Source organism: Talpa occidentalis, unplaced genomic scaffold (genome assembly GCF_014898055.3).
Source record: "Talpa occidentalis isolate TD23 unplaced genomic scaffold, MPIMG_talOcc4v2.1 talOcc4.16, whole genome shotgun sequence".
NCBI classification, from domain to species: domain Eukaryota; kingdom Metazoa; phylum Chordata; class Mammalia; order Eulipotyphla; family Talpidae; genus Talpa; species Talpa occidentalis.
Window position 1 is genome coordinate 14,164,215 of NW_023601653.1, and position 23,525 is coordinate 14,187,739.

The 23,525-nt window shown below is 39.6% G+C and overlaps 1 protein-coding gene across 1 annotated transcript in view; it reads left to right on the forward strand.

Moving 5' to 3' along the window:
• Positions 1 to 23,525, forward strand: part of ANKS1B (ankyrin repeat and sterile alpha motif domain containing 1B) — a 793,190-nt gene that overhangs the window by 65,681 nt on the left and 703,984 nt on the right. The window lies entirely within an intron of this gene.

Here is a 23,525-nt window from a genome sequence, read left to right on the forward strand (position 1 = left end):
TAGGGGTTTGTCTATTTTATTTATTTTTTCAAAGAACCAGCTCTTGGTTTCATTGATCTTTTGGATTGTTTTTTTAGTTTCAATTTCATTTATTTCTGCTTTGTTTTTATTATTTCTTTCTTCTACTGGTTCTGGGGTTTTTTTGTTGTTCTTTTTTCTAGATCTTTGAGCTTCGAGATTAGGTTGTTTCTTTGAGTTCTTTTTTTTTTGATGTGAGCTTCTATTGCTATATATTTTCCTCTTATTACTGCTTTTGCTGCATCCCATACATTTAGGATATTGGTGTCCTCCTTGTCATTCAATTCAAAGAATTTTTTAATTTCTTCTTTGATCTCCTCGTTAGTCCAGTGGTCTTCCAGTAGTGTGGCTTTTAATCTCCATGAGGTAGGATAGTTCCTTGCCTTCTTTTTATGATTTATTTCTAGTTTGATGCCTTCGTGGTCAGAAAAGATGGTTGGTATGATTTCAATCTTGGTGTATCTGTTGATGTTTGTCTTGTGCCCCAGTATGTGATCGATCCTGGAGAATGATCCGTGTGCGCTTGAGAAAAATGTGTACTCCGTTTTTTTTGGGTTTAGTGTTCTATAGATGTCTGTTAAGCCCAAATGCTCTAGGTCCTTATTTAGAGCTTTAGTTTCTTTACTTATTTTTTGTCTTGTTGATCTATCCATTGTTGATAGTGGTGTGTTGAAGTCTCCCACTACATATGTGTTTTCTCTGATGTCTGTTTTCAGAGAGGACAACAGTTGTCTGATATATTTTGGTGCTCTTTCGTTTGGTGAGTATATGTTAAGGAGTGTTATTTCTTCTTGAAGTATTGTCCCCTTGATCATAATGTAGTGACCATTGGGGTCTCTTTTTATTTTTTTGAGTTTGAAGTCTGTTTTATCTGATATAAGTATAGCTGTTCCTGCTTTCTTTTTTGGCCCATTTGCTTGTAGGATTGTTTTCCATCCTTTGACTTTGAGCCTATTTTTATCTTTTGTAGCTAAATGTGTTTCCTGGAGACAGCAAAAGGTTGGGTTTTGTTTCTTAATCCAGGCTGCAACTCTGTGTCTTTTTATTGAAGAGTTTAGTCCATTTACATTTAGAGTTAATATTGATATGTTAGCATCTGTATTTGCCATTATGTTTGTCTTTCCTTTGATTTTATTTATTTATTCTTTTAATAACTTTTTTTTTTTTTTTGGTCTTCTTTCGTTGTTATTCGTCCCTCTGAGGTTCTGGCTTTAGGATTCCTTGTAGTATTTTTTGGAGTGGGGGTTTAGTCGCAATGAAATTCCGGAGTTTCTCTTTGTCTGGGAAGGTCCATATTCTTTCTTCATGGAGGAAAGAGAGCTTTGCGGGATAGAGTATTCTTGGTTGGCATCTGTTTTCTTGGAGTCTGTTGACTATGTCCCTCCACTCTCTCCTTGCCCGTAGTGTTTCTTCAGAGAAGTCTGATGTCAGCCTGATTGGTTTTCCTTTGAATGTTATCTGTTTCTTCCCTCTTGTCAGCTTCATTATTTTTTCCTTGTCCTGGATTCTTGGGAGCTTTACTATTATGTGTCTTGCTGTGTTTTTCCTTTCGTCGTGGAAGTTTGGTGTTCTTCTTGCTTCTTGTATATCAATTTTCAGCTCCTTCTTCTCATTTGGGAAGTTCTCTTCAATTATATCCATGAATATTTTCTCTGTTCCTACATCTCTCTCCTCTCCTTCTGGAATTCCTATAACTCTTATATTTCCTTTCCTCATGGAGTCAGATAGTTCCCGAAGTCTTTCTTCATTCTTTTTCCTTCGTACTTCTCTTTCCTTTTCTGTTTTGGTTCTTTTTATTTCTGTGTCTTCAAGATTACTTATTCGTTCTTCCATTTCATCTATTCTGCTTTCATTGCTTTCCCAGAGTTCTTTAGTTCCTCCATTAATTCTTTGATCTCCTGCATTTCTCTTACTTCCCTCTTTAGGGACTCAATTTCCTTCTTCTGATCTATCACTTTTTTAATCATGGCAATTTTAAATTCTCTTTCTGGAAGGCTCAGAAGTTCTTCCAAGTTGCTGTCGTTGCAATCTGGGGAGTGGTTTTCTTTTTGTGGTGTGCTTCTTTCCTGAGGAGTTTTTAGGTTGCGTGTGGTTCTTCTACTCCCTACTGTCTGTTTTCTAATTTGTCGTATGCGTTGGGACACTGTGTTGCTCGGACTGACTGACATCTTGGGTGAACTTCTCCGCTCCCCTCTGGCTCTTCCAGGAGCCATCTCTGTCTTCTGGGGGAGCTTTCTGCTGGTTTTAGGCAGTTTTTACTGAAGAAATGTCCCTGTTCTCAAATGGCGAAGCGGGATGCAGTCCCTGCGCCTCCGGTTTCAGGCACACTCTTCTGCGCACCCGGTCTGCCCCGGACGTGGGTGCCTGCTCCCTCTGTGGGCTCAGACTGCTGGTCGGAAGGGGCCTGGCGTGGAATAACTTCCCGGCTGGCCACTGGGTCCTCCAGAAACCTTCTGCCCTTTTCAAGCAGACTTAAGAAATGTCCTGTTTTATAGGGTGTTAGTGACTTTTTTTTTTTCCTGGTCGCTAGGTGGCGCCAGAGATCTCTCCTATTGTCCTTGGGGGGCTGTTTTTCGCCTCCCCCCACCCCGTGGGACAGAGAACAGAGCGGGAATGGTAGGGTACACCTCAACAGCTTTGGGGTGCTGTGTCTGCCTTGTGCCCCACCGTCGTGGAGAAACCACGCCCCGAATTTTCGTGCCCCGGGTCTCAGTTCAAAGCCCTCAGGTCCAGGACGCGGGCTGTAGCCCAGTTCAGTGGCGCGGGAATGGCGCCTTTTGCGCAGCTCCCGTGCCTGGGCGCCTGGTTCCTGCTCACTCAGGGAGGGACCTTCACCTCAGTGAGGACCTCCGTGCGTCTCCCCGCAAGCCTAGGTCGTCTCCCCGCAAGCCTAGGTCGCAGGCGCGGGGACCTGGGCAGCTGCGATCCCGGTCTGCACCTGCTTTTCAAGCTCCCCGAGCACGCCGCGTTTCCGCGCCAGCTTACCGGCAGCCCGGGCTGTGTGCGCGTCTCCCGGGGTCTTTGTTCTTCTCTAATGGCGCCCGGAGCCGTTCGCTCACCGCTGCGGCGGATCCTGCAGGGTTCGCCTCAGCTCCCGTTCATGGGGTGTGGTGGCTGCAATAGTTCCTTTCCGCTCACAGTCCCGCTTGCTGCGTCGTTTGTTCTTGTGGGTCGTTTTGGTTTGTTGTTTCCTCCTCTCTGCCGGTTGGAGAGTCAATGTTATTTCTTAACAAGGATTGCCTCTCCATTCTGTACCACACTGTTCTTCCCATCTGGTCTAGGACACCGGATGAGCTCTCTGTAGATATTTGTTAGGTATTGATGACTGAGTCCTAAGGAAAGAAATCCTGTTTTTCCTTCTCCATATCAATTTCTCCGTCTTTACATTGTCTCTTTAACTTGTTTCCTCCCCTCTGGATTCTGTATTCCTCACACTGCTTCAGGAAAAAAATCTGGCAATACGGTGTAAGAGAGAAATAGAATGAATTGTAGTTTTTGGATGTTGAATGGGAAGACAGATGCGGTACATGAGAATAATTTGTAGTTCTGCATTAAAGGCCCTAGCATTTCCCTAGATTAGTATTAAACAAGATACATGATCAAACAGGACAGGTCAGCATTACAGCAAACATGAGAACATTTTTAGTATTTATTTGTCTAAGCAGAATAATAGACCCTTGCTCAGGTAATGGTGGAGAAAATAAAAATGTTTTATAGTGTAAAAGGAGCTGTGCTCTTTAACTGTCTTAAGTCTACTTTAGTGCTTTTTCTTATTGTTGATATTATGTAAATAACACAGATGTTCTGCTTTAAATGTTGCCTTGGGAAAAAAATCCAATGTTGATTTTGACTATTAGAGAGCCTTTCATGTTTCTCCATTCTGAAACTTGTTCTGTGTGGTTTTTAATAATCCTTTTATAAATACAATCCTGAAATGCTTTGTTTCCTTTTTTATGCGTAAGAGCATGCTCATTGGAAGCATATTGTGTGTGAAGATTGTCACTTGTTCAATTTTGTGAACTGATGGTGAGCATAAAATCTTTTTAGCCTTCTTCTTTATAAAAATAATTTATACAACGCCTCTCCAGATATTCCATGTTAGCAGTAAAAATACTTGTAGAGCTATTACAATGAAGAATAAGAGAGAGGATACTATGTTGAACATGAATAATGCATTTATTTTCATCTTTGGCTTCACTCCCCAACCATCTTCCTGTTTGGCTACTAAAAGGGATGCAGTAAAATTCCCCAAAAGTGTTAATTTTTTTTCCTGGAGCTGCTCCAATAGCATGTCAAGAGAATTTTGAAAAGAACATTCACTTATGTATAATAGCTTTGGAATACATAATGGATATATTAGTATGCTTTTAAAAGGAGCATGGGTAGATCATGAAGAACCTAAAAGATGTGTGTGAACTCCCTTATTATTCTTCATGATTAGACCAAAATTGTTTGCATGTGAACAGATTTAATTGTTTACAAAATCTGAATAACACTATCAACAGAACTGGATGATGGGGGAGGGAGTCTAAGCGCTTTTATCCTGATTATGATTCATAGATGTTCCTCTAATAAATAGCTTTCCTAAAATATGATCTGAAAGAAAAACAGCAATGAAAACAATCAGTTATTTATGGGTAATGAAAAAGCAGTTGTATTGATTCTACATTTTTAGTCATAGGTTATTCTGGATGGGGAACATAACAAGACACTTTAGAAAATGAATGAGGTGTCTATAGATTCTTTAGGAGAGTCAGTGACAGGATAACTAGATACTGGTTTGCTTTTAAAAATTGCTATCGGGCCTCCCCGGTGGCGCAGCTGTTGAGCGCTGCACTGGGAAGCTACCTACAGCCTCTGTAGTGCCGGTTCGATCCCCGGCCACTGGTGAGGGTCCCACATGATGCGCAGACCTCTCCTGCTGCACCCGCTGCTCCCCTCAGCAGTGTATTTCGTCACTCTGCCTGTTCTGTTCCCCACTCTGGCTCTGGTAAATTCTCTCACCCTCCCGCGCTTCTGACTGTACCCAATGCTTGTATAAATAAATAAATAAATAAATAAATAAATAAATAAATAAATCAATAAATCAATCTTTAAAAAAAAATTGCTGTTGCTATTCCTAACAATTTGATTATTATACAAAGAATTTTTTTCAAAGAATTTTTTTAACATCTATTTTCTTTTGTTTTTAGTGATTGTATAAAAAAATAAGGAAGATATTGTAGATCCTGTGTGTTTTCTCTGTCTGTCTGTCTGTCTCTAAATTCACTCTCACTCTCAGTTTTTTTAGAGATTTTCACTATACAGTGTTCGGATAAAGAGTCTTTAACAGTATATGAAGTTGTATTGTTTAGAGATGGGCTGATCTGTTGTAGTAGTCTGATCGCTACTAATCTTCAGTCTCACACACTTTGAAATCACTCTCCTTGTGTCTTCCTGAAGGGTCTTTCTAAAATAGAAATCTGATTATACCTATTGACTACCTAGATTCTTGAGAGGGCTTCCCATTCATCAGGACATTCCCTATGAATTAAATTCTTATCTGCTTCTTCTAACCATCTTTTATCAAACACCCCACCTTCCTCATTAAACTTACTAAATTTTTGCTGAACCACCCATGATGGTTCATGACCCCAACCTTTGCATAAGGTCTTTGTCAGCAAATTTATTCCTCCTTGATGAGTATGATTAGATGTGTGAGAGGGAATAGTAGAACTAGATATAGTAAACCTTAGGATATTTTACTTCTGTTGGGGTGAACAGTTGGGGTTAGGTTACTCAGTGACAGAAAACTTAATTTGAAAGAATTGAATTGGGGAATGGAGTTCTGGGGCAGGATGGAGCATCTAATCTTCTGAACAGTATTTTAGATAATAATTTCCTGAACATGTTCTGTTTAAGACTTTTCCTCAAATGATTTCAATATTTTTGTCACAGGAGACTAAGCCAACATAGTAGGATAAACACCCCCATCCCAGTCCGGTTCCACACAGAACTGATGCCAGAGCTGGATGTGGAGGTGGACAGTGGCTACGCTGTTAGCATATTTGGTCGTTATTATGGCATGGGGAACTAAAATTTATGCTTAGAGTGAAAGCATAGAGATGTCTTTCATTATTGCAATTTTTATGGAAAGTGAAACAAAAGGGAAATAGAAAGGAGGTATACATTATTGGATTTCTCTTGTACCCTTTCATTTTCATTAAATTTATTCTTGGAGTTTTTGTCAGGTTATTTTGATCTCTTTTATTTGTGGAGAACTTGGACTAGTATTTATATTTGTGGCTGATTTGGAGTATATATTGAACAAGCTGAGAAAAATTTTCCCCATATGTCTTTGTCAAAAGCAAATAACACTATCAATTTTAAACTTGACTTTAGCAAAGTCTTTGCTGAAAAAGAGCAATCAAGCAAATTTGATCTGTTCAAGAAAATTAACTCTATCCCTTGAATCACTTAACATAATTAGGGTATTTCTGTTTGGGATTGTAAAATGCTTTCAGCTATTTTGTAGGGATAAGAAAGGAAGATAAACTATCTTGTAGTTATTAAAAGCTTAGAATTATTGATGCTCTATGTGTTGAAAATTTGATTTAGATGGTAGAGAATTTCTCTTGCTCTGAAGTTACATGTATGAGGGTGCAACTTTTAATTTACTAGGTGATATAAAATAAGAGAAAAGGAGTTTATAAAAATTAGTACTCAGTGACAGTGAATGGACTTTTTTTTTTTAAAGATATATATTTTTTTATTTATTTATACAAGCACTGGGTACAGTCAGAAGCACGAGAGGGTGAAAGAATTCACCAGAGCCAGAGCGGGGAGCAGAGCAGGCAGAAGGACCGAAGTACACTGCTGAGGGGAGCACCGGGTGGCAGGAGAGGTATGCGCGCCATGTGGGACCCTCCTCCAGTGGCCGGGGAGCAGCCGGGGATCGAACCCGCGCTACAGAGGCTGCGGGCAGCTTCGCAACCCAGAGCTCAACTGCTGTGCCACCGGGGAGGCCCTGAATGGACATTTTTGAAAAATAAACCTGTGATTTAAAATACAACTAGAATTACTTCAGAAGGCAAGGAAAATACAAAGAGAGAGAACTGAGAGAAGATACATAGATACACATAAATATATATATACAAATCTCATATATATATAAATAAAATATATCTAGGTGATCTAAAATTCTAGTCATAGATGTTCTTGAAAGAGAGAATAAACAGATAGAACAGCCAATAATAAAATGATATTTTCTTGAGATGAAGACAAATTTGAATCAATTCAGAGTGCAGAGAAGGTACCAACTAAAGCTATTGGGGGGCGGGGAAGATGTGCACTTAGATATATCCTGATGAAATTTCTAAATTCTATGGACAAGAAGACAATTTTGTAAGATTCTCGACAGAAAAAGCATTCACAAAGGGGAGAGAATTGAATTGACATGGTCTTTTTCTCGGCAATAATGGATGCTAGAAGATAGATTGTTCTGTAGTATATTCAGTTTCCAGGAACGAAATTCTGACTATGTTATAGTTATTCAATTTATGGTTGTGTAGCTATTTTTTTGTTGTACCAAGACAGACTTTTCAGGCAAAATTGCTCAAGGATGTCCTTCAGCCAAATGAAATAGAATCAGAATCAAGTTCTTAAATGATGGAAAGATTAATACCACTGAAGTGACGGAAAATTCTTATGTCATGAAGTACAAACACAAAACAGTTGTATTTTTCTAATTTCTGCTGCCACTGTATTAGTTTTTCTCTTTTTGATCTTATTCAGAAGGATATGGGTACTTTTTTTTTTGGTTCAACTTTGTGTTTCTGAGACTCCTTTGTGGAGTGTAACAATAATTTATTTTCACTGCTGTGTGGTATTCTACTTTGTGAGTATACTGCCATTTATTCATTCTTTTGATGGACAGTTTTGGGCTGTTATAAATAGTGCATTTCTTGTTTTCTATTGAAAATAGCTGAGGATGTCTGAACTGGTGTTCTTTGGTTATACATCTATGAACTTTTAGTAAACCCTGCTAAGTAACTTTTTAGTGTTAATACTAATTTATATTCTTGTAATGAGACTTCCAGTTGCTTCATATGCTTGACAACACTTGGTATTGTCTTTTTTCATTTTAGTCATTCTGGTAGGGTGTAACTTGGAAACCATGCTGGGCGCCAAACTGTTGTAGAGCAACCCCTATACAAAACGGGGTACCTGACTGTGGGTCCTCACCCACGCACTTAAAAGGACTTATCAATGCTTTACTGCAGGCACACGTGAAAGGTTAATAGAAGGTTTATTTACAAGGGAAGGGGAAATGAGGAAATGTACAGCTCAGGGAGAAAAGTGGGAGACAAAGTTTTAAATAAGTCCTACCCGATCCGCCGATCAGGAATCCCAAAATGGCGCTCTGAGAGCTGGCTGCAAGCCAGGAGCTGTGTAGCCAGGAGGCGAGCGACAGCGAGCCAGCCCAAGGCCCACGTGTTTGGTTTTTATATCCAACCTGGCTGCCCAACTCCACCCTCAGGTCCCAGCCACCCTCCCTTTGGTGGTGACGGGATTTGTCTTTCCCAATGTCTTGATGGCTTTAGTCTGGAGTGGGGGTGGGGTCCACAAAGCCTGTATGGGATTAGCTCAGGACATCATTTCCCCCTAACAGTGGTACCTTATTGTGGTATTCATTTGTATTTTTCTCCAAGACTAATGAAATTGAGCAACTATAATATGTGTGTACATATATACTCATACATATATATTTGTTATTTGGATAGCTTTTTTAATGAAGGCCTATTCAAATATTAACCCCATTTTTTGTCAGTTTTTAGACCTTTAGAAGTGGAAAAAAAATTGTTGGAGTTCCTTATGTATTCCGTTAGTCACATATATATGCACACATACACACCCCCCTACATAATTATCTTCTTTCACTCTATTTATTGTCTTAATGGTTTATTTTGATGAATAACAGTTATTTCCAATGTAATCCAATTGCTTATATACTTTTTCCTACCCAATTAGTGGGGTTTTTTTGTATGTTAAGAAATTTTTGTCTATGTGAAGGTCATAGATAAATTCTGTTATGCTTTCTTCTAGAATTCTTATTGCATTATTTTTCACATTTAGATCCGTAATCCATCTAGAATTGATTTTTATAAATGGCTCAAGGTAAGGGTTGAAATTCATTTTTTTTCATATGGATGTCAAATTGATTCAGTATCATTTAATAAAAGACCATCTTTGTTGCATTGTACTTCCATGTCACCTTTGTCATAAACCAAGATACAGATTCTGGATGTACTTTGTTCCATTGATCTACTTTTGCAAACCTGTGCCAGTACCTCATTGTTTGAACTATGTTGTTTTCTATTAAATCTTGATATATGGTTGTTCTTCTAATGTTGGTCCTATCCCTTTGAAAACTCATCCCCATTTTCATTCAAAATTCAATCTATTTGCATATTCCCTGACCTTGTGTTGTCTCTGCCCTGAATGCCCCTTCACTCCACAGGGAGGATAGCAGAGGGCAAAAGGATGGCTTTTTATACAACATGACAGCCCATGGAAACATTTCTGACCCTTTTCTCTTTGTCATTACTCCTAAGCTGGTTTGTCAATAGCCTCCCACAGATAGATGCTGTCATCCCCAGCAGGTAGCCTCAGGCTGTATTCCTCTAATGCCTGTTTATCTCCAGCTGCATTGATTTATGGCCAGCCTGTGGCTCCCAATCTCATCTACCATTTGCTCTGCCAATTCAGGCTCCACTGGGTCTGGACAAGAGCTATACTCCATACTTTTAGAAACCATGCTTTCGGATCAGGACTAGTTCATCATTTCAGTCTAATGTTTCCCTGTTCCCCATTCCCCACCCCTCTTCTTCCATTTCCACACTGCCTCACTCCAGGAACTGGGGTAGGCTGGCAAACAGTATGTTGAACCATGGATCGAATACTCTCTTTTTCTTGGTTTCCCTTTCTCTGAGCTTTGGAGAGGAAAAACAGTTGCGTTCCCCCTCCCGCCCTCCACAATTATGAGAGAGGAGGAGAGCAGATAACCTATGTGGGGGAGCATAAATCTGCCACCCCAAATTAATATCTTTTCGGCAAAAGACTGATTTCATGGGAGGGTCTCTGAAAGCCAGGTAGAGGTTACCTTTGCAAAAGGTATTTACATAAATACAGAAAGTATTCAAGCTTCTCTTTGGAAGGATGTTTCCAAGGAAGACTGAATCTTTTCATCTGAGAAAGCAGAATTTGAATTTGCATGCTTTTGTCCACTTGTCTGATCATCTCCATCACTGACCTTCCCCCTTTGTCTTCTACCTGGTCACATCCTTCCATCTTAGCTATTTAAAATGGCATCTGAAGCCACCTGGGTGAGTTCCTCATTCATGCTTGCTCTCTCCCTTGTACACAGGAGGTAAGCATGTTCTTATTAAACTTCTTTTGGCTTTTTCTCTTATCAACTTGTCAGATGCTTATTTGATTATTTGCCTGCCTAGAAGAACTCATTGTTTCTATGTGAATGTCAAATTGATATAGCATCTAACAGGGTGATTGAATTCCTATTAAAAACAGAAAGTAATAAATTAGAAAGTAAACAAATAAATGAATAATGCTTCTAGTATTTTGATGAAAATACAGCTAACAGAATCTTGGAATATTCAATAAAATAAACCCACCTAGGCAGACCCAGGAAAGAAAAATGATATATTAATCTACCTTAATATGGCAAAAATCTATCTGTGTAAGATTACCAACTATCACCATGCTAAATGGTCAAACTCTACCCAGGGTGCCATTGAATTTGTCAACAAAATAAGACATTACTTTAGCGATTGTACTCAATGCAGTTGTGTAAGGAAAAAACATCCAGAATAAGGTCTGCTAATTATAACAGCTTAATTCTATTGCAACTTTAATTTCCCTTGCTGTACAACGTAACATATTCAGGGATTCCAGGGATTGGCATCTTTGGGGTACCATTTACTCTGCTGCCACAGTATTCTTGGAAATATTGTCACCTAAGCAGAGAATATGAGTATAGGAAGAACAACTGCCACTAAAATCAGTATTTATTTGACAATGAGAGATTCATTTGCCTTGTCTGCTGATTAAATTTTCAAGAATTATATCCAGTTGAAGAAAAGAAGACAGGGACTGGGAGGAATGTTTTACACTTTTAGCACTAGTGATAAAGTTGAAACTGTGTTGAAATAGATGACTCTAATTTTCTTAACTATATATAGTGTGATTTATAACTCAAGGAGCTATATTCGCTCCCAGCTTTCCAGTTCTTATTTGCTGAGTGAATACATGTTATTAAGAGCTGCATCAAGCAATTCAAGGTTTATGTTATTCATCAGAAAATGTCTGGTCAGTGTAATTTTGGCTATGGTATACCCTAATATGCTCATTTATGTAAAATTGTATATTTACAGTCTTGGATGTGACTATATTCATAATATCTGCTCAAGAATTAAGAAATTGTTAGGGGGCCTCCCCTGGTGGTGCAGGCCGTTGAGCACCACACTGTGAAGCTGTCTGCAGCCTCTGCAGTGCCGGTTCGATCCCCGCTGGCTGGGAAGGGTCCCACATGGTGCCGCAGACCTCTCCTGTTGTGCCCGCTGTTCCCCTCAGCAGTGTGTTTCATCAGTCTGCCTGTTCTACTCCCCTCCCTGTCTCTGGTGAATCCTCTCACCCTCCCGCACATCTATCCTGTACCCCGGTTCTTATATAAATAAATAAATAAATAAATAAATCTTTAAAGAAAAAAGAAATTGTTAGAAAAATTTCTGACTCAGATGGACATTTATTTACTACAAAGGCAATGTTCTCAGTTATTTTTACAAGGGTTTTAAAATGATCAGAGTTAATCTAAGTTTTCTTTTTTTTCCCCACCCTGAAAATTGTTATATAGGACCTGTGGTAGACAAGCTGGAACAGAATAATCTCCATCGAAGGGAGAGATCCCATGTTCCCTGCCCCACCTGATGAAGGGTGGAGCTGAGTAAGAAGAAGCTAAAAAGGATTGGGAGAGACTTAAGGAGAAGACCTGGAAGAGGCCCTTGGAGCAAAGAGACATGAGAAGCAGCAGCCACGCTCCTCGGCATTGTACTAGTAACAGGGACTTAGGGGACATGGAAGGAGACCTTTGAGATGTCGAGAGACCTGTGGGTAGGTATGTACTTTCATTTTGTTATTTTCCTTCCAGACTTGCCTGGCCCCTTCTGCCCCTTTCCTATGAGTCCCCACCAGAACATACCTTGGATTTGGGTCAGGCTTTTGGGTCTCAGATGCCCTGCTTTGGGCCAACCCTGTTTTGCTGGGCATTTATCCACAAAAGGATGGATAACTTGGGGTGTTTCATAGAAAGAATAACTATGTCCTTTCTCTTCTCTTCTCTTTATGCACATTAATGCTATCAAAATTCTTTTCTATTGCAGTACGTTTTGTCTTTATGCGGTGGATGGCAGAACCTATTTAGAATGTGCAAAATTTGGGGGTCTCAGGGCACCCCTCAGTCTGCCTGCTAATATGGCCACTGTCCACATGAGCCTATCAAGCTTTTGAAATGTGATTAGTCTTAATTGCAATGTGTTTTAGTGTAAAATAAATAGTAATTTTGAAAATAATACAAAAAAATGAATGTAAAACACTGCAATGATTTTTATATTGATTTGAAATGATGATATTTTGGATATGCTAGGTTGAAATAAAATATATTAAAAAATCCTTTTTTACCTTTTAAATATGGCTGTTAATGGGCAGACTGAGGGGTACCCTGGTACCCCAAACTTGCATGCTCTAGGGGGTTCTGCCATCTGCTGCATAAAGACAAAGCAAACTCTTAGTATGAAAGAACTTTAATAGGATTAGTGTGCATGGAGGGAGAAGAAAGGATAACAGTTTTCAATAACACATCAGAGTTACCCATCCTCTTATGGGTAAATGTCCAGTCAAACAAATGTAGCCCAAAGTGGGTCACTGAGGCCTGAAAACGTGCCACGAGTCTAAGGTACTTTTTGGCAGAAAACCACAGGAAAGGGGCAGAAGGCGCCAGGCGAGTCTGGGATGAAAAGAGCAAAGTAGAAGTACAAGCCAAGATAAAGGCTGCCATTGTCAGCCTCTCCACTGTCTCTCACCCATGTCTCTTCCAAGTGTCTCTCTGTGTCTTTCCTCATGTCTCCCAAGTCTCTGGTGCAATCCCAAAGCTGAGAAGTGAGCAGGTCCTACTTCTCCCCATGTCTCTTCTGTGTGTCTTCTGTGTCTCCTCCAAGTTCTGTCTGCAAGTGTTCTGCAGCTCTGCCCCTCCGTAGGTGGGCAGGAAACCTGGCACCTCTCCTTTTTATGGAGATGCCTGCTATGTGGCTAGTAAAAAATTTATATTTACAAATTTACACTTTATTATTTTTTTAAAAAATATATTTTATTGTATATAATTCTTACATCATTTTTCATATTTGCATAGTGTATACATTTTCATTTTGATTATATTCCCCATGCAATTGCACCCCCCCTTATTTTGACCTTAATCAAAAGGTCAAAAGGTCCTTTTGACCTTAATCAAAGGTCCTTTTGACCTTAATCAAAAGGCCCTCTCCTCCACCCACCCCAAAGTGTGTCTCTGGTTTTTAGTTGCTTGTTGATTTTGATTTCTTCTTTATTATAATTGGTCTTTTTCCTGGTCTCTTATTTAGGTTTTCTAGGTTCCTGCTATGAATGAGACCATCTGGTGTTTTTCTTTTTCTTTCTGGCTTATTTCGCTAAGCATGATCCGTTCCAGCTCCATCCATGTTGCTACAAATTGCATGAGTTTATCTTTTTTGATCGCTGAGTAATATTCCATAGTGTGTATATATACCACATCTTCTTGATCCAGTCATTTATTTTGGATTGTTTCCATAGCTTAGATATTGTAAATAATGCTGCTATAAACATAGGGGTGCAGGTGTCCTTTTGAATTAATGTTTCTGCAAATTTACACTTTATTCTTGACCCACTTGACCCATATGAAACACTACTAGCCCATGCTAATAAAATTCTATCTTCACTGCAGAGATGAGAACTTAATCTAGAGTAACTCCAATGTCTGTATGTGTCCAGTACATACAAAAATCGAAGCACATCAAAAGAAAACAGACTTTGTCTTGCGTTGCTTTTGCTCATCTAATGTATCAGAAAACCATTCCTATGTTTTCTGGCCCTTCCAGAGGCCTTCAATACACATTCTATGAATTTCTATATCTAAAGCTCTGGTGTGATCTCAAGTTCCAAGAGTCAGATAAAAACAAAGAAAAACTCAAAATTGTCTTATGTTGTCTCTGAGGGCTTTTCCCATATGTTGCACTTAGAGACCACAGTAATGGGCAATTTGTGGAGTAGCTCTGTCTAAATCTGATTTGTTGTACATGTGAATTAGCTCAAGAAACTTAGGCTTACAGTTTATTTTGAAATAATCTTTAATTGTGAAAACTCAGGGAATAAAATATCCTGACGAATGAGTCTCCTGTTATTTAAAGTTCCATAGAAAACCTATTGTGTTTATACCTGTTTCAAAATATGTGGAGTTAGTACAAATGGTATAACAAAGGAAATTCAATCTTTGGTAAGTGAGGATCTTGTAACATTTCAGAGCATTCACTCTGGGCAAGAATTCTCACCTATAGAATTTAAAATATTGACAGGTAGGTACAGCAAATGGAACTGAGTGTGTATTAGACAAAGAGCAATGATCTGCTAATTGCCTTTTTTGGGGGGGATGGGATAAATATGTGATCAGTTTTCATAATTTTTCAAGATATCCCTTAAATGCACTTAGAGATTCTTGCATTTTAAAAAACAGGCTAAAGTTAATCAAAGTTTAAATATAAACCCTTTTGAAATTTGTGGACTATGATTGAGCAAAGAGAGGAACACTTTGCCAAAAGTTAGTGGGAAGTAGAACATTAGCTCAAAACTTGAGCTTTTAAAATCAATGTTTTTTTTTTTTTAAATCAAATTTTCAGTTGGAAGGTTTGCATCGAACTTATTTATAGTGCTTCAAATGTTTGTGGATGTTCTGTGGATATGTGGATATGTGCCTAGAGGCTCTGTCACTAGATGCAGTCAAATATAGTACATACATATATATATAGGCGCTAAATTTCTCTTCTGTACTTCCTTGTTTAAAAAATGATGTATCCACATTCATTCTGTTTAGGAAAGGAGACATGCTCAGGAGACTTATTATCATGCTCTTATTATAATTCAGTTTTTTCCTGATAATGGAAAACTGAGATGGTATAGGTAAATGAAGTCTGTAGACCTTGAATGTTATTTTAGTTTTAAATATCAATTCCTACCACTAGTAAATATTTATAAAGTCTAATACCATGCAAAAATTTAGCAAAATTATTTGAGATAATCTGCAGTATCTTTCTCATTTTTTTCTCATTGTTTCCTGAGGTATTTCTTATCAGCTTTAACTGAAATTCAGCTTTCCCTAAATGACACCACAGCCCTTTAGCTCTCTCTAATGGAGATATCTCATCATCCATGTATTTCCTTGATGATAGACACCTCAGCCCTTCTTCTGTTCTTCTCCATTCCATATGGACCATCTCTCTTAGGTTTTATTTTAGACAAACTTGAGTTTCCCTTCTCTTCACTAACCACCACTACATCCCTCTAGCTCAGGTTTCTTTCCAGACTTTCCAGGCTGCTAACTAACTCGACTCCCTGCCACTGGTTCACTCAGTTTACCTACCAGTTGTCACACCAGCTCTAAAATGCAGACCCAGCTTTGGGGGGGAGGTCCCCCATTTTGGCTCCCCACCAGCTCACAGTGTCCGCCCAGCGCTGAGAGTGCCTTTGGGTTTCCGGGTCGGCAGATCGGTTCTGATAATCTTTTCAAAGAGAGGGGGCGGAGCAACATGGCGGCGAGGAGACGCTGCGAGTAAGATCTCCCATTAAAAAAAGTGAATAGGGAGGAAAAGCGGCAGGTCCCAGAGAGAACTGGGACACGGAAGATAAACGGGTGAACCCAGCAAACTGCCCGAAGAAGAAAGTGGCCATAAAAGAGGACCAGAAGGGAGGGAAGCACAGAACCCTGCTCCCCTCCCCCGCCCACAGAGGCGGCACTCTCCGACCGGCAGAGAGGAGGAAACAACAAACCAAAATGGCCCACAAGAGCAAACGACGCAGCAAGCGGGACTGGGAGTGGAAAGGAACTATTGCAGCCACCACACCCCGTGAACGGGAGCTGGGGAGAACCCTGCAGGATTCGCCACGGCGGTGAGCGAACGGCTCCGGGCGCCATTAGAGAAGAACAAAGACCCCGGGAGACGCGCACACAGCCCGGGCTGCCGGTAAGCTGGCGCGGGAAAGTGGCGCGCTTGGCGCGCTTGAAAAGAAAACGCAGACCGGGATCCCAGCTGCCCAGGTCCCTGTGCCTGCGACCTAGGCTTGCGGGGAGACACGCGGAGGCCCTCACTGGGGTGAAAGTCCCTCCCTGAGTGAGCAGGAACCAGGCGCCCAGACACGGGAGCGGGGTGCAAAAGGCGCCATTCCCGCGCCACTAAACTGGGCTACAGCCCGCGTCCTGGACCTGAGGGCTTTGAACTGAGACCCGGGGCACGAAATTCTGGGCGTGGGTTCTCCACGAAGGTGGGGCACAAGGCAGACACAGCACCCCAAAGCCGTTGAGGTGTACCCTACCATTCTCGCTCTCAGTTCCCTGTCTCACGGGGGTGGGGGGGTTGAAAAACAGCCCCCCAAGGACAATAGGAGAGATCTCTGGCACCACCTAGAGACCAGAAAAAAAGTCACTAACACCCCATAGAACAGGGAAATTTCTTAAGACTTCTTGAAAAGAGCAGAAGGCTTCTGGAGGACCCAGTGGCCAGCTGGGAAGTTAGCCCATGCCAGTCCCCTTCCAACCAGCAGTCGGAGCCCACAGAGGGAGCAGGCACCCACGTCCGGGGCAGACCAGGCACACAGAAGTGTGTGCCTGAGACCGGATGTGCAGGGACTGCGTCCCGCTTCGCCAGTTTAGAAAAGGGACATTTCTTCAGTAAAGACTTCCTGAAACCAGCAGAAAGCCCCCCCAGAAGCCAGAGATGGTTCCTGGAGGAGCCAGAGGGGAGCGGAGAAGTTCACCCAAGATGACAGCCAGTCCGAGCAACACAGTGTCCCAATGCATACGACAAATTAGAAAACAGACAGTAGGGAGTAGAAGAACCACACGCAACCTAACAACGCCTCAGGAAAGAAGCACACCACAAAAAGAAAACCACCCTCCGGATTGCAACGACAGTAACTTGGAAGAACTTCTGAGCCTTCCAGAAAGAGAATTTAAAATTGCCCTGATTAAAAAAGTGGCAGAAGTCATAAAGGAAAACAATGATCAGAAGAAGGAAATTGAGTCCCTAAAGAGGGAAAACAATGGTCAGAAGAATGAAATTGAGTCCCTAAAAAGGGAAAACAGTGGTCAGAAGAATGAAATTGAGTCCCTAAAGAGGGAAGTAAAAGAAATGCAAGAGATCAAAGAATTAATGGAGGAACTAAAGAACTCTGGGAAAAGCAATGAAAGCAGAATAGATGAAATGGAAGAACGAATAAGTACTCTTGAAGACACAGAAATAAAAAGAACCAAAACTGAAAAGGAAAGAGAAGTACGAAGGAAAAAGAACGAAGAAAGACTTCGGGAACTATCTGACTCCATGAGGAAAGGAAATATAAGAGTTATAGGAATTCCAGAAGGAGAGGAGAGAGATGTAGGAACAGAGAAAATATTCCAGGAGATAATTGAAGAGAACTTCCCAAATGCGAAGAAGGAGCTGAAAATTGATATACAAGAAGCAAGAAGAACACCAAACTTCCACGACGAAAGGAAAAACACAGCAAGACACATAATAGTAAATCTCCCAAGAATCCAGGACAAGGAAAAAATAATGAAGCTGACAAGAGGGAAGAAACAGATAACATTCAAAGGAAAACCAATCAGGCTGACATCAGACTTCTCTGAAGAAACACTACGGGCAAGGAGAGAGTGGAGGGACATAGTCAACAGACTCCAAGAAAGCAGATGCCAACCAAGAATACTCTATCCCGCAAAGCTCTCCTTCCTCTTTGAAGAAAGAATATGGACCTTCCCAGACAAAGAGAAACTCCGGAATTTCATTACGACTAAACCCCCACTCCAAAAAATACTACAAGGAATCCTAAAGCCAGAACCTCAGAGGGATGAATAACAACAAAAGAAGACCAAAAAAAAAAAGTTATTAAAAGAATAAATAAATAAAATCAAAGGAAAGACAAACACAATGGCAAATACAGATGCTAACATATCAATATTAACTCTAAATGTAAATGGACTAAACTCTTCAATAAAAAGACACAGAGTCGCAGCCTGGATTAAGAAACAAAACCCAACCTTTTGCTGTCTCCAGGAAACACATTTAGCTACAAAAGATAAAAATAGGCTTAAAGTTAAAGGATGGAAAACAATCCTACAAGCAAATGGACCAAAAAAGAAAGCAGGAACAGCTTTCTTATATCAGATAAAACAGACTTCAAACTCAAAAAAATACAAAGAGACCCCAATGGTCACTACATTATGATCAAGGGGACAATACTTCAAGAAGAAATAACACTCCTTAACATATACTCACCAAATGAAGGAGCACCAAAATATATCAGACAACTGTTGTCCTCTTTGAAAACAGACATCAGAGAAAACACATACGTAGTGGGAGACTTCAACACACCACTATCAACAATGGATAGATCAACAAGACAAAAAATAAGTAAAGAAACTAAAGTGCTAAATAAGGACCTAGAGCATTTGGGCTTAACAGACATCTATAGAACACTAAACCCAAAAAAAACGGAGTACACATTTTTCTCAAGCGCACATAGATCATTCTTCAGGATCGATCACATACTGGGCCACAAGACAAACATCAACAGATATACCAAGATTGAAATCATACCAACCATTTTTTCTGACCATGAAGGCATCAAACTAGAAATAAACCATAAAAAGAAGGCAAGGAACTATCCTACCTCATGGAGATTAAAAGCCACACTACTGGAAGACCACTGGACTAACGAGGAGATCAAAGAAGAAATTAAAAAATTCTTTGAATTGATTGACAAGGAGGACACTAATATCCTAAATGTATGGGATGCAGCAAAAGCAGTAATAAGAGGAAAATATATAGCAATAGAAGCTCACATCAAAAAACAAGAAAGAACTCAAACCTAATCTCAAAGCTCAGAGATCTAGAAAAAGAACAACAAAAAAACCCCAAAACCAGTGAAGAAAAGAAATAATAAAAACCAAAGCAGAAATAAATGAAATTGAAACTAAAAAAACAATCCAAAAGATCAATGAGACCAAGAGCTGGTTCTTTGAAAAAAATCAATAAAATAGACAAACCCCTAGCCAGGCTCACAAAGGAAAAAAGGGAGAAAGCACAAATAAACAGGATCATCAATGAAAGAGGAGAAATCACAATGGACACAGCAGAAATCAAAAGAATAATCAGTAACTACTATGAACAGTTATATGGAAACAAGTTCAACAATCTAGAGGAGATGGACAAATTCCTACAACTCTACAATCACCCAAAGCTAGATAAAGAAAAAATAGAACACCTAAACAGACCAATTACAAGCAGCGAAATTGAAATGGTAATCAAAAACCTCCCCCAAAACAAAAGCCCAGGACCTGATGGATTTACAAATGAATTCTACCAAACATTCAGAGACGAATTAGTGCCTATCCTTCACAAACTCTTCCAAAAAATTGAGAAGGAAGGGACAATACCAAACACGTTCTATGAAGCCAACATTACACTAATACCAAAACCGAATAAGGACAACACAAAAAAGGAAAACTACAGGCCAATCTCCCTAATGAACACTGATGCAAAAATCCTCAATAAAATTTTAGCTATCAGAATCCAACAATGTATCCATAAGATAATTCACCATGACCAAGTAGGATTCATTCCAGGGACATAAGGATGGTTTAACATCAGAAAATCAATCAACGTTATCCAACACATCAACAAAAAGAAATATAAAAACCATATGATAATATCAATAGATGCTGAGAAAGCTTTCGACAAAGTGCAACACCCATTCATGATAAAAGCCCTTGAAATTCTTGGGATACAAGGAACATACCTCAACATCATAAAGGCCATCTATGACAAGCCAACAGCCAGTATCATCCTCAATGGTGAAAAGCTGAAAGCAATTCCATTAAGATCTGGAACAAGACAAGGATGTCCACTCTCACCACTGCTTTTCAATATAATGCTGGAAGTCCTAGCCAGAGCAATAAGACAAGAGAAAGACATCCAAGGAATCCAAATAGGAAAAGAAGAAGTCAAACTATCACTATTTGCAGATGATATGATAATATACATAGAGAACCCCAAAAACTCCACAGAAAAACTAATTCAACTTATCAATCAATTCAGTAAAGTGGCAGGATACAAAATCAACACGCAAAAGTCAGTAGCCTTCCTATACACAAACAATAAATCTGAAGAAGAAGAAATAAAAAAAACCATCCCTTTTATTATCGAAACAAAAAAAATAAAATATTTGGGAATAAATCTAACAAAAGAGGTAAAGGACCTATACAAAGAAAATTATAAAACACTGTTAAAGGAAGTAGAAGAAGACACAAAGAAATGGAAAGACATCCCCTGCTCATGGATTGGAAGAATAAACATTATTAAAATGGCCATCCTACCAAAAGCAATATACCGATTCAATGCTATTCCAATCAAAATTTCAATGTCATTCTTCAAAGAAATAGAACAATTACTGATGAAATTCATATGGAATCACCAAAAACCCTGAATAGCCAAAGCTCTACTGAAAAAAAAAGAAGGAAATGGAGGCATCACACTCCCAGACTTCAAACTATACTACAAAGCCATAATCATCAAAACTGCATGGTATTGGAACAAGAACAGACATACAGACCAATGGAATCGAATAGAAAATCCAGAAATAAACCCACAGATATATGGTCAACTAATCTTTGACAAAGGAGCAAAGACTATGCATTGGAGCAAAGAAAGTTTGTTCAATAAATGGTGCTGGAAAACTGGGTCGCTACATGCAAAAGAATGAAGCTTGACCACTACCTCACACCATACACAAAAATCAACTCAAAATGGATTAAAGAACTAGGCATAAGACCTGAAACCATAAAATATATAGAAGGAAATATAGGCGAAACACTACGTGATTTGCACATCAAAGACATCTTTACAGACACATCACCCAAAGTAGTGATAGTGAAGGCAAAGATAAACAGCTGGGACTACATCAAATTAAAGAGCTTCTGCACAGCAAAAGAGACAATAACAAAAACAAAGAGAAACCCCACCAACTGGGAGAACATTTCTGCACCCAACATTAATGATAAAGGGCTGATCACAAAAATCTGCAAAGAGCTGATGAGACTCAACAACAACAAAGAAAATAATCCAGTCAAAAAATGGGCAGAAGAGCTAAAAAGAAACTTCTCTGAAGAGGAAATGCAAATGGCCAACAGACATATGAAAAAATGTTCAACATCACTTGTCATCAGGGAAATACAAATCAAAACTACCATGAGATACCATCTTACACCAGTGAGAATGGCACATATTAAAAAAACTAGCAACAACAAATGTTGGCGAGGGTGTGGAGAAAAAGGAACTCTTCTGCACTGTTGGTGGGAGTGCAAACTGGTCCAACCACTGTGGAGAGCTGTGTGGAGATTTCTGGACCTACTAAACATAGAGCTTCCATATGATCCAGCAATTCCACTCCTAGGTATTTACCCAAAGGACACAGAAACATCAATTCCAAAGAACACCTGCACCCCTATGTTTATAGCAGCACTGTTTACAATAGCTAAGCTTTGGAAACAGCCCAAATGCCCAAAAATAGATGACTGGATCAAGAAGATGTGGTACATATATACCATGGAATATTACTCAGCATTCAAAAAAGATAAACACATGCAATTTGCAGCAACATGGATGGCACTGGAAGGGATCATGCTCAGCGAAATAAGCCAGAAAGAAAAAGAAAAATACCGGATGGTCTCACTCATAGCAGGAATCTAGAAAACTTAAATAAGGGACCAGGAAAATGAATAACTATAAGAAAGTGAAAATCAAAATCAACAAAAAACTATGAACCAGAGACATATTTAGGGCGGGGGCGGGAGGGGAGGGATTGGAGTCAGAATGGGGGGGGCTGCAATTGTATGGGGAATATAAAAATAAAATTTATTATTTAAAAAAAAATGCAGACCCAGTCATGTCAGAAACATTCTTAATATCTTTCTGATAACTCTGTAGTTCCAAATTGCCTGCAGAATAGTAACTTAGCATAAACTATTACAAGACTCTTCACAATCTGTCTTTTCTTCCTTTGCATTTTATTACTTTTCCTTAAAGAAATACATAGACATTTAAAGGAATTTGCAGCAAAATTTTTAGTAATTTTTTTGAATTAGCTTTTCTTTTAAAGATATTTTACTTAGAAATAAATTCACATTTGCCTAAGTATTGCAAAAATAGGTCGAAGAGTTCTTTATACTTTTCACACAGCTGCTCCTAATTAAATACAATTTTTAATTTTAGTAGTTACTTTGATATATTTCATACATGTCTCTACGTACATGATTATGTTTTCTTCACAGAAAGGCAGATTTTCCTTTTTCCTTACAACCTTGATCCCTTTTATTTGTTTATCATGTTGCATTTCTAGCCAGTGCATTGACTAGTATCTTTAGTATGCGTGTGTGCGTGCACGTGTACTTTTTGGTGGTACATGACAAAGTAGGATTCTCTCCCTTCTTCAGGGGGCATAGGATGGAAATTTCATGGAAGATGAGAGTTCTCAGTGTGTTGAGTGATCAAACTGGGGCAAGGGGTCCCCAGCAACTGAGAGTCTCTCTCTTCCCTTCATGTCCTGTCTGGGACTGATGATCCAGGTATCTCTTACTTGTTGGAGGCTATGTGGACCATAGGGTCAATTTCCCTATAGCTGTTGCCAAATTCATTGTCATACTAGGAATTAAGCTTGAAAGAGGGGTTTTTGTGGGCAATGTCAGCCCCAGCATTGAAGATAGAAGAGTATGGTATCACTGTTAAAATTTTTGGAGACAACCTAGTCTCAGTGTAGCTTAGGATTTCCTTTAGGGAGCCCTCCGATGCTTGATTCATCAACTTTTTGATGTCATCATATTTGACAGGTCTCCAGAGAGCATAGATGCAGGACACATCCATGACTGTCACATTGATAGTCACTTGTGGCAGTGAGCTTTCCATTTAGCTCTGGGAGGACTTTGCCCACAGTTGGAAGTGCCTGTAAATATAGGGATAATGTTCTGGGAACCCCCATGGCTGTCATGTATATTTTCCCGAGGGCCAATCGTTGTCTTCTGGGTGGCAGAGATGAGTTGGACTGTATTCATGAGTCCTTCCATGATGCCAAAGTTGTCATAGAGGGCC